The following is a 13,854-nucleotide window of genomic DNA, read 5'->3' as shown; positions in this document are numbered from 1 at the left end:
GCTCTGGGACATCCAGGGGGAGCTGTCAGAAGAAAAGTGGTAATAGCTCAGGAGAAAGGGCTGGGCTGGAGACCACTGAGAGCTTCTCCAGGTCTGGGCATGAAGTTCAAGGTGGGGATCAACCTGCCTGGGGAGAAAGGCTGAGAGGGTGATCTGCCCCGGGGTCCACGGGGTGAGTGCAGGGAGAAGGGCCGAGTCTGGGAATTGGGGGAGCGGGAGGGACGTCAAGGGGAGTGTCTTCTTCATCCACCTGGAGGAAGGGGAGGTTCTGTTCTCCCAGGGAGTCTTGTGACCCAAATGGATAAGGGTTCTCCAGGGCAGTTTGTTTTGGTAATTTAGGGTGGCATTAGCCCTGTTTGTGTAAGTTTAGCATGAGGGAAGAAATGAGATTAGAGTGGGTTGAGAGGGAGGAGACTTGCTAGAGCAAATGACTCTAGAAGTTCTAACTGCAGAAAAAGCCTGGCATAGCATGGGGCCTTAGGGAGTAAATCTGGGTTTGTTTGGGGAGTAGTCATCTTTGTGGTTACTCATGGACGTGACTTCAACAAGGAATAACGATTACAAGGAATATTCAGATATTCACAGGAAAATTGCCGGAATTCTCTGGAGCCCCATGAAACTGCTTTACTTTCAAGTCATAGCCGTAAACCTTTTCTCCCCTCCTTTTCTTATTATTCCCTGGACACAACAATGTCAAGTTCTGAATTTATATGTTTATAAATGTTACTAACTTGTTTTTATGGGTGATGATAAGGCAGCATGTGATCAAGTATTCAGCCTTTGTTCCTACGTAGCTCACATTTGTGGAGGGCTTTGCAGTTTACCAAAACACCACCACATCTTATGTGAGCCCCTAAATAACCTTTGCACAGAAGGCAGGGCCAAGATTAGTATTTTTCCATTTTACAGGAAAAAAAAAAAGAGAAAACCCTGAAGTTTAAATGTATTGAAGAGAACCTGCCCAAGATTAAAGACTTGGTGATGGATCAGTCAGTGATGGATGCTGTATGGAATCCTGGTCTCCTGGTGCAATACTTCTTCCATTATATTTGGAGAGGGATGGGAGTGGAGAGTGTGTCTTCTTTTTTTTTTTCCAACTAGTTTGTAAATTCCTTGAGGACAGAGACCTTATGTTCACTGTTGAGTTGTTTACTGACTCTTCCACTCACTGCTTTGTGGGGACCTTGGGAGGCGGTGGTGGACACGAGCGCCCATTGGTCCAAGCGTCCACTCTCAAGGGCCTTCACATTGGTCTTGACATGACTTTTGAATGATAGAGCCCCAGAAATATACCAACAGGATTGAAAGGAGGCATCCTGGATCATACAACTTTGGACTTGTGTCTCATTACTGGACCGTGTAATTATCTTGAGACCAGCCCAGTAATATTGCCTGGCATGTTTTGTAAATATTTAAAACATGCACAGTTTTTGTCACTCTGTCTTGACATTTCTTTACATAATACCAGAAGTCATCACAGTGGAAGAGGCCCAAACCTCTGTGGACTTCAGAGGGGCCCTCCTTTATGTATGAGATGCTCTGATGAGCTAAGTGGAGGGACGTGGGGATGAATCAGCTCCTCTCACAAAGCTCACAGCTTTGTTGAAAGCTGATCTTGTTTGGTAGCCCTTACAGGGCACACAGTGGGCCCTCAATAAATACTTGTTATTTTGAATCAAGGGAGCTGTTATTTTGTGTTACGCATTCTCTACCGTATCACAGTGGACCACTGTCAATTTTTTTTTTTTTTATGATCTTTTCCATGAATCATTAAAGATCCGGTGTTAGGATTTGGGGAAGGGGAATGATGAAAGAGAGTAAAGAAATAGAATCAGCAAGCTTTAGGACGAGAGAGGAGAGGCTTCGAGTGAGTGGTGAAAGTTGAAAGCAGGAAGGAGTCGCTCAGGGGCAACTGGACAGATGTGGAGGCTCTTTTGAAAGAGCACACCCAGGGGAGATGAGGACGAGACAGGAGTCATTCGAATCTGATGATGTCCTAGAGGGGAAAACCGAAGGCCTTTTCAACCTTCATTGTAGCCACAGGACAAAAGCATATTAGAGCACTTTTTTTTTCTACCTGTTCTAAGGGCTAGTAGTGGATAATCTCTTTTGTAGAGTCATGTCTAAAAATCTGCTCTTCGGATTACATTAAAGTTTATTATTTTTTAGGGTGTTGTGGGTTGAGGAAGAAGCATAAAAATTTGACTCCCTTTCTTGTATTTACACTACAGTTTCAAGCTACTGGTTTATTATGAAGCAAGGAACTTTTTAGTCATTGAGCAGATTTCAGCGGATGAGTTAATGTTTGGTCATCGGAAAATGTATCATTAGAGCTTGTTTCTCTTGAGAGGAGAAAAAGGCAAAATATGAGTCAGATGCAGCATCAAGTCATTTCCCTCCTCTTAATTAAGCCACCCTCCTGCCGAAGGACCATCACCCCGCAAGGGTAATTCAGACGGTAACAACCGCTGGCCTTTGTAGTGGACTTTACAGTTTATAAAGCACAGTTTTGCTCTGACTCCTGTATATAAAGTTGGCATTTCTGATGAGGGAGGCTCAAGTGAGTTGTTTTTCTAGGGAAGATGCTTTAATCAATTTATACCTAAAAGTGCCATCTGCAAGTCTGAATGAGATGTTTTGTTTGGTGAGGGGTCCACCAGTTGTTCATTGGCATTTATGAAAAATGTTAAAAGGTAGTAAGCTAACCCGTGACATTGGGAGAGTGTAAAGTTTGTTTTACAGATAAACACTCTGCTGTGTGTTCTGTGTTTGCCTATCCTATTCATTCTCTTCCTGTCTCTTTGATCTTGACTCTGTAGTGATTTCTATGTTGTGTTCCATTTTGCTGGTGACTGAGATAATCACCAAAACTTTGTGCAGATTTCTGACTAACTAGAAATATGTCTGTGGGAGACGTGAAATGTTGGGAATAAAAAGTGCTTCCATCTTCTTTCGTTTTCTTTCTTCAAACTCTTTTATGGTCTATTTGATCCATGTTTTTATCTGTTCTTTTTTTTTTTGGAATACTGACTGTGTGTTAGGTCTTGTGCTGATGACACAGGGACCAAAGGTGCTATTCCTGGCCTCAAGAGAATTCACAGCTTAGTAAGGGAGACACATGAATCAGCGGTTCAAGTACAGCTTGGCAAGTGCTGTCTATCACAGAGGTGGGCAGGAGATCCAGCAGTGAGTCCAGAGGAGGAACACCTAACTCGCTTTGAGGGGAAGGGTGTAGGGAAGGTTCTGACTCAAGGAGGTTATTAAGTGCACACTTTAAGAATAAGTGCAACTAAGCCCGGCAATGTAGAGGCGGAATATTCTAGTGTAGGGGACATTCAGTCTAAAGGTAGAAGGCAAAAGGAGAGTGTGGTGCATGCTGGGAGTGGCAGGTAGTTTAGTTTAACCATAGCTTAGGGTACATGTGGGAATTGATATGACATAAAGCTGGAGAGGTGAGTGAAGACTACATCGTGAGGACTCCTTATTCTGTGCTGAACAATTCAGATCCTACTCCCAAACTATGCTAAGTATTAGGGAATTTTAGGGAGGAAAGGATCTGGTTAGATTTGGATTTTGGAGCAATCACTGGCAGCAGTTTTTGAGGATGATCTTGAAAAATGTTATCTATCTGTGCTCTGGACTGAATTACGTGTGTTTCCCCCAAATTCATATGTTGAAGCTCCAACTCCCAATGTGATAGTATTTGAAGATGGAGTCTTTGGGAGATAAGTAGGGTTAGATAAGATTATGAGGGTGGGGCCTTCCTGATGGGATTAGTGCCCTTATAAGAAGGCACACCAGAGAGCTTGCTGTCTCTGCCACATGAGGACACAACAAGAAGGCAACCATCTGCAAGCCAGAAAGAGAGTCCTCCTCAGGAACTGAATTGGCCAGCACCTTGGCCTTGGACTTCCCAGCCTCCAGAATTGTGAGAAAATATATTTCTGTTGTCTAAACCAGCCAGCATATGGTATTTTGTTATGACATTCTGAGCAGACTAATACAATCTATTTTATGTATTTGGGTAATTGTGAAACTAGGAACAGGAAGGATATTACAATAATTCAAGCAAGTAACAGTCATTTGGCTTAGTCTGTTTTGGAAAATATTTGACTGTGGAACTATTCATGTTAAACTTAAAAAATCTAGTTTTGAGATATTATTGTTAGAACATCACTTCTGTGATAAGTCTTATGGGAGAATTTTCTTAAACATCTCAACGTACTACCTTTTATTAAAGTAATCCACTCATGCCTCGAATTTTTTTAAATTGTCTTTTATTTTGCATATTGGTACAGCCCAATTATCAGTACCTAATGCCTCAGGGTTAAGTCTGTTGGACAGTCCTCCCCTGCTTCATCTAATTTTGATACTATGACATTTGGACTATTTTAAAGGAATCTTGATGTTTGTATGGTTTTAGGAATTCCATGCAAGATTCCATGATCTTCTATCATTTAGAAGATCATGGAACTATGGCAGACTGTGATCTTTGTTGTAAAACTGGTACCAATCTTGGGTGTGTTTGCATAACTATTTAAAAGAGAATAATTTTAAATACTTTTGTTTGTACGTGTGAGGATGTGTCTTAAACATGTTATCCAGCACTTAACTCTGTGCCAGATATTTTCAGGTTGAGTCTAGTCTCCTTTCCCAAGGTCTTGCTCTTTATTTTTTCTCTGCCCTTTCCCTCCAAGCTCCTTCAATTTATCCTCTTTGTTGGCTTTTTCCCTTGAGCTTAGAAATAGGCTTACGTCTTTCCTGTCATTAAAGAAAATGTTTTGAACCCTATGACTTTCATAAGCTGTTTCCTGAGGAAGCATTTTAGAAAACGAATCTGCATTCATCGCTGCTGCTCCCTCTTCAGCCCTGGCTGTCTTCTCCGAAATATAATGTCCTTTCTCTCCCTGTATTCTTCTCAAGTTGCTCCCATTCATTAGATGTTTCTGAAGAGATTGTGAGTGTCTCAGGAGTGTTAATCCTTTTCCTCAGTGGCCTCTTCTTAGTGGTAGAGTCACAAGGTTGGGAGGAGTTATTTAATCCAACCATCCAGGGTCTGCAGTGCTCTGCATCATACCCTCTGAGTGAACCCCCAGGCTTCGCAGAAATTCTGCAAAGTTGAGGGATGCAGTTTCTACTACGAGCTCATTCTACCTTTGGACAACGCTGACTGTCAGAAGGTTGGGTTTTTTGGTCTATAATAAGTGCAGCGTCTGTTTATCTTTTGGTCATAGTTCTTTTTCCAGCTATAAGTAAGAGAGTACAATACTATATTTACATATTTACATGATTAGACCTATCACGTTCATCCTGATACTCTTTTATCTGAGCAAAATCTCTCCAGAGCTTTCCAGTGGTCACCGCCATCCTGCCCACCTTTTTGCCCATGCTTCTGTTTGGTTGAAAGCCTTTAAAAATTGGTTTTTAGAACTGATTGCAGTATTCTTGAGGGGGTTTTCTCTCCTCTTAATTTTTTTTTGACTTCCATGCTTGTACGCATGGAAACTGCTGTATTTCAGAGAACCACATTGTCCTACTTACTGAGTTGACTACCCACAGAAATCTCAAAGTTTCTCATATCATATCTATCTCATATCATAGATGCTGCTGTTTTCCTCACATTCTCCTTGTCTACTTGTGTCCTTGTCTTTTATTTCCTTTACTATATGTAGGACCTTAAATTTACCTTGATTAATCTCTAGTTTGTCAGGTCTCGCCCATAGCACTAGCCTGTTGAATATGTTGGATTCCATTTCTATCACGTTGGGAAGAGATGAGTTCTCCTTCTGTACCCTTTGAATGCAGTAACTCATGGATACATTGGCTTATCTTTTTGACCATCTTGACCACAGATATTTCATAAGATACTTTGTCAGCTGCCTTGCTAAAATCTGTGTTTCCTTGCACTTCTAGTTTGGGAATCTTACTGAAAAAGGAAGTTAGGTTCATCTTGCATGACTTGCTCTTAGTATTGAGATCCCCAGGAATTATCTCTTGCTAAGTGTTTGAAATGCATTCTCAAATTCGCCTGGGACTTTGGTCTATGTCTGTAGACCTTGACATTTTCCCCTCACTTTTATTTTTCCAAAACATCTATTGATCACTTAATCCTTTCTGACTTGGTTTTTGCTGACTTCCTTTCCTTTTCCTCCCAGTTTTGGAATTTCCTGAGATAGCTTGTTTATCTCTTTTTCAATTTCTATCCTCTAAGGTTCTTGATACTTGCATTGCCCAGGAGGCAGCCCCTAGCCACAATCTACGTAAAGATTTTATTGGCTCTAAGAAAACTACTGACTGCAAGTTGAAAGCCAGAGCAGGAAACGCTGACACATGGAGTAGAAGGTTAAGGTTGACTATTCTGGGAATCCAGGGAAGAGCACACGGAGAGAAGAGGTCACGATTTAACCAGTCGGACATGTGTGTTGCTATTGCCAGGTTATACTTGTATAGTGTGTTCGTGGCCCGACGACTGCAAACAAAGATTCATTTTGCGAATAAACGTTGATAAATTTTTGTGTAGAGTATTTTTTAAAATAAAATCCTATGTGTAGTGTGCCAAGAGATAACATGTTTTGGAAGCAAAATAAGTCCTTAAATTGGCTATTTTGACATGTGATTCTCCATAGTGCTGCTAACCTTGCTAGGTTATTCAAATACTATACAATAATGTTTGCTGCCATTATCCAGTGTCTGAGTGTTTTCTGTATGCTTCAGTTTTTGTAAATACTACTAAGCATTCTTAGTTAAACAATTTTAAAAAGATACTCACAACAGTAAAGAGTGAAGAATGTTGGTAATATTTTAAAAATGATTTGTGATTTCAAGAATTCTCAGGAATTTTATTTTCTCGTTCCTACATCCCAAAGATTGATATCTGTAGGGAATTTGGAAATGGTAGCCCACAGTGCTTATCCCAAGAGGTATTTGTATCTGATCTATTATGTGATAGGTACAGAAATCGGGTTTATGTGTTCAGAAACTGTTAGGGCACTTTGACATTGCCATGATTTAACATGTGATCAGTGGACCCAACTCACTGGACAGGGTGTTTTACAGAATTATTCTTTGATTATGGATGGTAAATTTAGTTGGATAATCACTGGTCTAGGTGAGAGATAGTGATGGCTTGGACCAGGCTTGGAGTTATGAGAGGAAGTTGGTGGGAATCAGGATATATTTTGAAGACAGAGCCAGTGGGTTTTGCTACTGAATTAGATGTCAGATTATTCTAGATGATCTTCACCTCTCAAGCACTTCATTTGTAAAATGGGGACAATTAGGAGATCTACACTTAAGATTATCGTATCTATGTCAAGCGTTTCTCTGAGCTTGCTGGAGAAACTGCTGCTAATATAACTTCCTAATCCAGTCATATAATTCCCTTGACCTTCAGCCCTTCAGCTGCTCACCAAGGCATATAGAAGAAATTTTAAACTGTTTAGATTGACTTCAAGATATGTGGCATCTTCCTTCAGACTCTTTTCCATGGTTATCTTCGACCACGTCCTCTTATACCCTTGACTGTACTGTTCTGTTCCAGTCGATCTATTGCTGCATGGTAAACCGCCTCAAATGTAGTGGCATAAAACAAAACCCATTTTACTCTACTCACAGTTTAGCAAAGCAGGGATTTGGAAAGTGCACAGCAAGGACAGCTTGTCTCTGTTCCACAGTGTCTGGGGCCTCAGCTGGGAATGCTTGAAGGTTGGGGGCTGGAATCGTCTGGAGGCTCATTCAGTCACATGTCTGGCTTGTGATGCTGGCTGTCAGCTAAAACACCTACATGTGGTCTCTCTACATGGGCTATTCTGAGCTTCCTTAGAGCATGGCGGCTGAGTTCCAAGAGCAAGTGTTGCAAGAGACAGGAAATGGAAGTTGCTAGTTGCTTAAGGCTTGGTCCTGGAGACTGGTACGGTGCCACTTCTCCTGCAGTCTGTTGGTCAAGCGGTCACAGAGCCCAGATTCAAGGGTGGGGGGGAGGGGCACACAGATCCCACCTCTTTTCTTTTTAAATGGAAGTACAATTGATTTACAATGTTGTGTCAGTTTCAGATGTACAGCAAAGTGATTCAGTGTATATGTGTGTGTGTGTGTGTGTGTGTGTGTGTGTGTGTATTCTTTTTCAGATTCTTTTCCATTATAGGTTATTACAAGATATTGGGTATAGCTCCCTGTGCTATACAGTAGGTCCTTGTTGTTTCTCTATTTTATATATAGTAGTATGTATCTGTTAATCCCAAACTTCTCATTTATCATTCCCCTGCTTTCCCCTTTGGTAACCATAAGTTTGTTTTCTACGTCTGTAGGTCTGTTTCTGTTTTGTAAGTAAGTTGATTTGTATCATTTTTTTAGATTCCACATTTAAGTGATATCATATGATATTTGTCTTTCTCTTACTTCACTTTGTATGATAATCTCTCGGTCCATCCATGTTGCTGCAAATGGCATTATTTCCTTCTTTTTTAGGGCTGAGTAATATTCCATTGTGAGCGGGCACGCGCGCGTGTGCCACGTCTTCTTTATCCATTCGTTCATCTGTCAGTGGACACTTAGGTTGCTTCCATGTCTTGGCTATTGTAAATAATGCTGCTATGAACATTGGGGTGCATGTATCTTACCGAATTAGAGTTTTCATCTTTTCTGGATATATGCCCAGGAGTAGGATTGCTGGATCATATGGTAACTATTTTTAGTTTTTTAAGGAACCTCCATACTGAACTCCACAGTGGCTGCACCAGTTTGCATTCCCACCAACAGTGTAGGAGGGTTCCCTTTTTTCCACACCCTCTCCAGCATTTATTATTTGTAGACTTTTTGATGATGGCCATTCTGACCAGTGTGAGGTGATACCTCATTGTAGTTTTGATTTGCATTTCTCTAATGACTAGCATAGATTTCACCTCTTTTTTTTAATTTTATTTTTTTTAAACATCTTTATTGGGGTATAATTGCTTTACAATGGTGAGATTCCACCTCTTGATGGCAAGAGAGCCAAAGAATTTGGGGGCATGTTTTGAATCTGCCACAGCCAACTATTTATTTGCCAGCTTCCTCTGTACATTTTTGTGTCTAAATGCCTCAATATGTCAACCGCTTTCCCCCTCTACTCTCTACCCTCTCCCCAGTTCAAATGCCATTTCTTTCTCCGTACAGCCTTTGTCATATCTCATCTTCTGGCTAAAAGCAGTTTCTCCTTCCTTAGTGTTCCCACAACATTACTGTTTGTAATTGCTCTGTATTTTTCACTTTTTTTTCTTTATTGGTAGATTATAAACTCTTTGAAGGTAGGGATTATATCTTGTTTACCTTTTCATATCTCATAACGTATAGGTTCATTGAATTGAAGATTCAATATCGAATTGTCTCAAAATTGGGATGCTTATGGCTGGGACTTGGCAGTGGTTAAGAAGAAAATTATTATTTTTTTTAATTTTATTTTTTTTGGCTGCATTGGGTCTTCGTTGCTGTGCGTGGACTTTTCTCTAGTTGCTGTTGTCTTCGTTGTGGTGCTCGGGCTTCTCATTGCGGTGGCTTCTCTTGTAGTGGAGCAAGGGCTCTAGGCACGTGGGCTTCAGTAGTTGTGGCACACAGGCTTAGTTGCTCCACGGCATGTGGGATCTTCCCGGACCAGGGCTTGAACCCATGTCACCTGCATTGGCAGGCAGATTCTTAACGACTGTGCCACCAGGGAAGCCCAAGAAGAAAATTTTAATGAGCGTATTAAAAACTTTCCTTTTAATACAGATTGTTTCCTTTTTTTTTTAAAGCTGACCTCCCTTTTCTTTACCTGGATCAACCCTATTTATTTATTTATATTTGGCCACACCATGCAGCTTGTGGGATCTCAGTTCCTTGACTAGGAATTGAACCTGGGCCACTGCAGTGGAAGTGCCGAATCCTAACCACTGGACCACCAGGGAACTCCCAGGTTGTTTCCTTTTAATACAAATTGTTTCAAAGCTTTTTTTTTTAAATTGGCTCTCTGTTGTAAAGTAAAACTTTTAAACTTTTCTCCCCTGTAGCCATAAAATTAGAGGAGAGTTGCCTTTTGATGTTATCTTCCTGTCCAGTTGAACTCCTGCTACCTGGGCCTTATTGTTTTTGCAAACTGGGTTGCAGTCTATTACTGGATCAATTTACTGAGTCAGACTCAGCGTTAGAAATAAAAGTTTTAAATAAAAACTCATGTGTTGCAATGGTAAGAAGTACTTCATGAAATTTTAATTTCAGTTTTATATATGTATGGGTGCAATGAGTTGAAATGTAACATTTTTTACTACAGTTGGGGGTCAAAAATTTTTGGAAGGTACTTCTATGTAGATTCTTTCTAAATGCTTGGTATTTCTAGTTCATTTCTTTTGTTTCTATATTTTTAGTTTATTCCTTTTGATGTCCTTTCTAAGGGCTAATCTGTAGGTCCTTTCTGGGGACCATATATACACTTTCTTTTGTTTTTTTTTTGTGGTACGTGGGCCTCTCACTGCCGTGGCCTCTCCCGTTGTGGAGCACAGGCTCCGGACGCGCAGGCTCAGCGGCCATGGCTCACGGACCCAGCCGCTCCGCGGCACGTGGGATCCTCCCGGACCGGGGCACGAACCCGCGTCCCCTGCATCATTAGGCGGACTCTCAACCACTGCGGCACCAGGGAAGCCCTACACTTTCTTTTATGCTCAACTTTTTCTTCACCCATCCAGCCTCTTTTTAAAATAAACCTCAGTGGCTCTGTGGGACAAATGTTTCTTTCCCTCTTCTTATTTGGAGACTTTAAGCTTACTCTTCCTGCCCTCAAGAGGAGAAGAGGTGGAATCAGCTTTTTTTTTTTCTCTTTTATGTTTTTATTGAGGTATAGCACACATACTGTAAAATACACAAATGTAAACCTACAACTCAATGCATTTTTTCATCTGTGTTCACCATATTAGCATCACGCGGATGAAGATAGAAAGCATTTTCATTGCCCCAGAAGGAACCAGCTTCTTCTTAAATTCCTTCTGGAACAAGATGGGTGGGTAAGTAAATTACTAGGTTCTCTCCACCTCCCTTGTAGGGCATATACTGGTAATAATGTTGAGCTGTCAAGTACACAGAAGTCTAAAGCAGCTCAGGAGGTGTTAAAACAGAGGATGCTGAACGGGAACTTCGGAAGAATAAAATGGGACCAGCTTGGGTGAGCCGGGGGGAGAAGCAAGAAAGGGGAAGAGTTCAGGGGAAGAAAGGTTTATCTGAATTTCATGGGAGGGAACATAAAACTTAGTTTGCTGTTGCCACTGTGACAAGGCATGATACACTTTTAATATCTTGAAACAACGTAAATTTATCCTCATAGTTCTGGAACCACTGAGGAGAATCTGTTTCCTTTGGCTTGTAGCTCCTTCCTCCAGATTCAAAGCACGTGGCTTCATTGCCTTGTCTCACACTGTCTTCTTTCTGCAGTAAACCTCCCTTTGCCCTCTTCTTAAAAGGACCCTCGTGATTACATCCTACCCGCCCCCCCCCCATAATCCGGGATAATCTCCCCATCTCAAGAGCTTTAATTTAATCACATCTGCAGAAGTTCCTTTGTCATATAAGGTAGCATTCATAGATTCTGAGGATTAGAGCGTGGGTATTTGGTTTCTGTTCTTCAGGAATCTTTCTTCACAAAAGGATACCCTGCTGGATATTTGTTTCTAGTTCAGCCTGCTTTTTAATATTAGATTAATTTTCCTCAAACACCACGTTGTACATTTTATTCCCTTGCTCAGACGTCTTCGGTGACTCCGCTATTAGCTAATAAAATTAATATGACCTAGATAGGCATTCAAGTTGCTGTTTCATCCAAGTACATTTCAGGCTCCTCTCTCACATTGTTCCTCCACCCGTGGCTTGTCTCTCTTGCCGTGTACGGTCTCTCCCTCCTGCCTGCCTGCCTGTAGGTCCTTGCCCCTGCCCTTTAAGGCCTTCCCAGCGGCATTCCCCTCACCATCTGTATTATATTCCTAGGGCTTCCATAACAAATCGCCACAAAACATGGTGGCTTAAACCAACAGAAATGTGTCCTTTCATGGTTGTGAGGACCAGAGTCTGAAATTAAGATGTCGGGCCTGGCCAGGCCCTCTCAGAGCGCTCTGGGGGAGGGCCCTGCCTTACCTCTCTGGTCCAGAGTCTGCTGGCTGCAGGCATTTCCCGGCTTGCGCCTGTATTACTCCAGTCTCTGCCTCCATCTTCACATGGTCTTTCCCTCTTCTTTCTGTGATTCCTTTGTGTGTCTCCTATAGGGACACCTGTCATTGTATTTAGGGGCTACCGGGATAATCTAGGACAGCGGCATTTCGGGATCCTTAATTTAATTATATCTGCAGAGATCCTTTTCCCAAATAAAGTCACATTCACAGGTTCTAGGGGTTAGGATGTGGAAGTATCTCTCGTGGGTGGGGAGGGAGCATCATTCAACCCAGTACAGCACCTCAGTCATCAGTCATGGTTTATTTCTTTGACCTCGTGACATCACTGTCATAATTACATAATTTGGAACCCCTCATCTCTGTTCTCTTATTTTGCATGGCCAGACTCTAAGCGCTTGAGGGCAAGAAGGCTCTTTTGCTATGCAACCCTTAGGTACTGGCAGGGTGCTTAAGAAACCGATATAAAGATTTTTTTTTTTTAAATAAAAAGTGGCATGTAAAAATGTTGGCATAGTGATTATCGGGATACTGTTTTGAAAGTGCTTTCTCACCTCAAGTTTTTTCTTAATTTCTGGTACTCTTTTTGGGGGCGCTTTTTATTTCTCAGGAACCTTAAGTGAGTAGCTGGGAGAGAGCAGAGCTGATAGTGGAATTGCAGAGCTGAAACAGAACAGAGAAACGCAAGGGCAAGCCTAGTGGGCGACAGTGGGATTGGAGGTCGGCCAGGGAAAGCTTTGAGGCTGATTGTGGCAGATATGTCTCTGTTGGTTGGGTCTGCCTGGTCTCTTGGAAGTGTTGCTCTCCACCGGAATCCTGTCCCGTGGATTTTATAAACCTGGAAGACAGTTCTTATAGGCACCTGAACTTGATCTTCCTCGGCACAGTGGAGGGCCATGCCAAGGGCAGCCCCCAGCCTTGCTTTCCCTGAGGAGATGCCTTCACAGGGTCATCGGCCCTACAGGCTCATTTCTCCCTGGCCTTGCCCTGTAAGCATAGCTGCGTTTTAAAGCGTAGCAGTGAGCACAGGTCTTAGGCTGTTTTCCCAACTGTTTTCTTCATTTGGCTTAATTTCAAGGTTATCTGATAATAATCTTTTTTCTTTCTCTTTAGTCTCAGTCTTACCTTGAATGGATGCTGGCAGTCTAACCCTATTAAAGTTTGAGTGGCGCTCTGATGTTTTTTGTACTAAACATTTGAAGGTGACTGCTTTTCGGCCTTTTTGGTATTTTCAAGCTGGTGATACCTTCATCTGGAGTTTTATTATATCCACGAATCCTAATAAAACTGCTTGAGTCTGTGAAATGTAGCCATTGCTTTTAGTGATAGCGTTACATAGCAGGATTGCTCATAAGTTGCATGTTAATCTTCTCCCATGATATCCTGGCTGGAAAGGAACGCAGAGACTTTAAGGTAAAATGGTTAAGAATGGCTGGTGGTGTCAGGCAAGTGTGGGTTTCAATTTCATTCTGCCACTTTTCCAGCTTTGTGACATTAAGGAAGTTACTTAACCTCTCTGAGCTTCAGTCTTATCATCTGCAAAATGGAGACAGTAGTTCCTCTTTGTATGGTCATGCATGCTGGGAGGATTAAGTGTGGTCATATGCATGCAGATGTCTAGTATAGCAGTGTCTGGTACCCGAGAAGTGTTCAGAAAATTGTGGCTGCTGTTATTATTTACTTTGCAAGGAAA

This window comes from Phocoena phocoena, chromosome 7 (genome assembly GCF_963924675.1).
Source record: "Phocoena phocoena chromosome 7, mPhoPho1.1, whole genome shotgun sequence".
Lineage (NCBI taxonomy): Eukaryota > Metazoa > Chordata > Mammalia > Artiodactyla > Phocoenidae > Phocoena > Phocoena phocoena.
The sequence above is the reverse complement of the archived record's forward strand: the minus strand, read 5'-3'. Positions refer to the sequence as shown.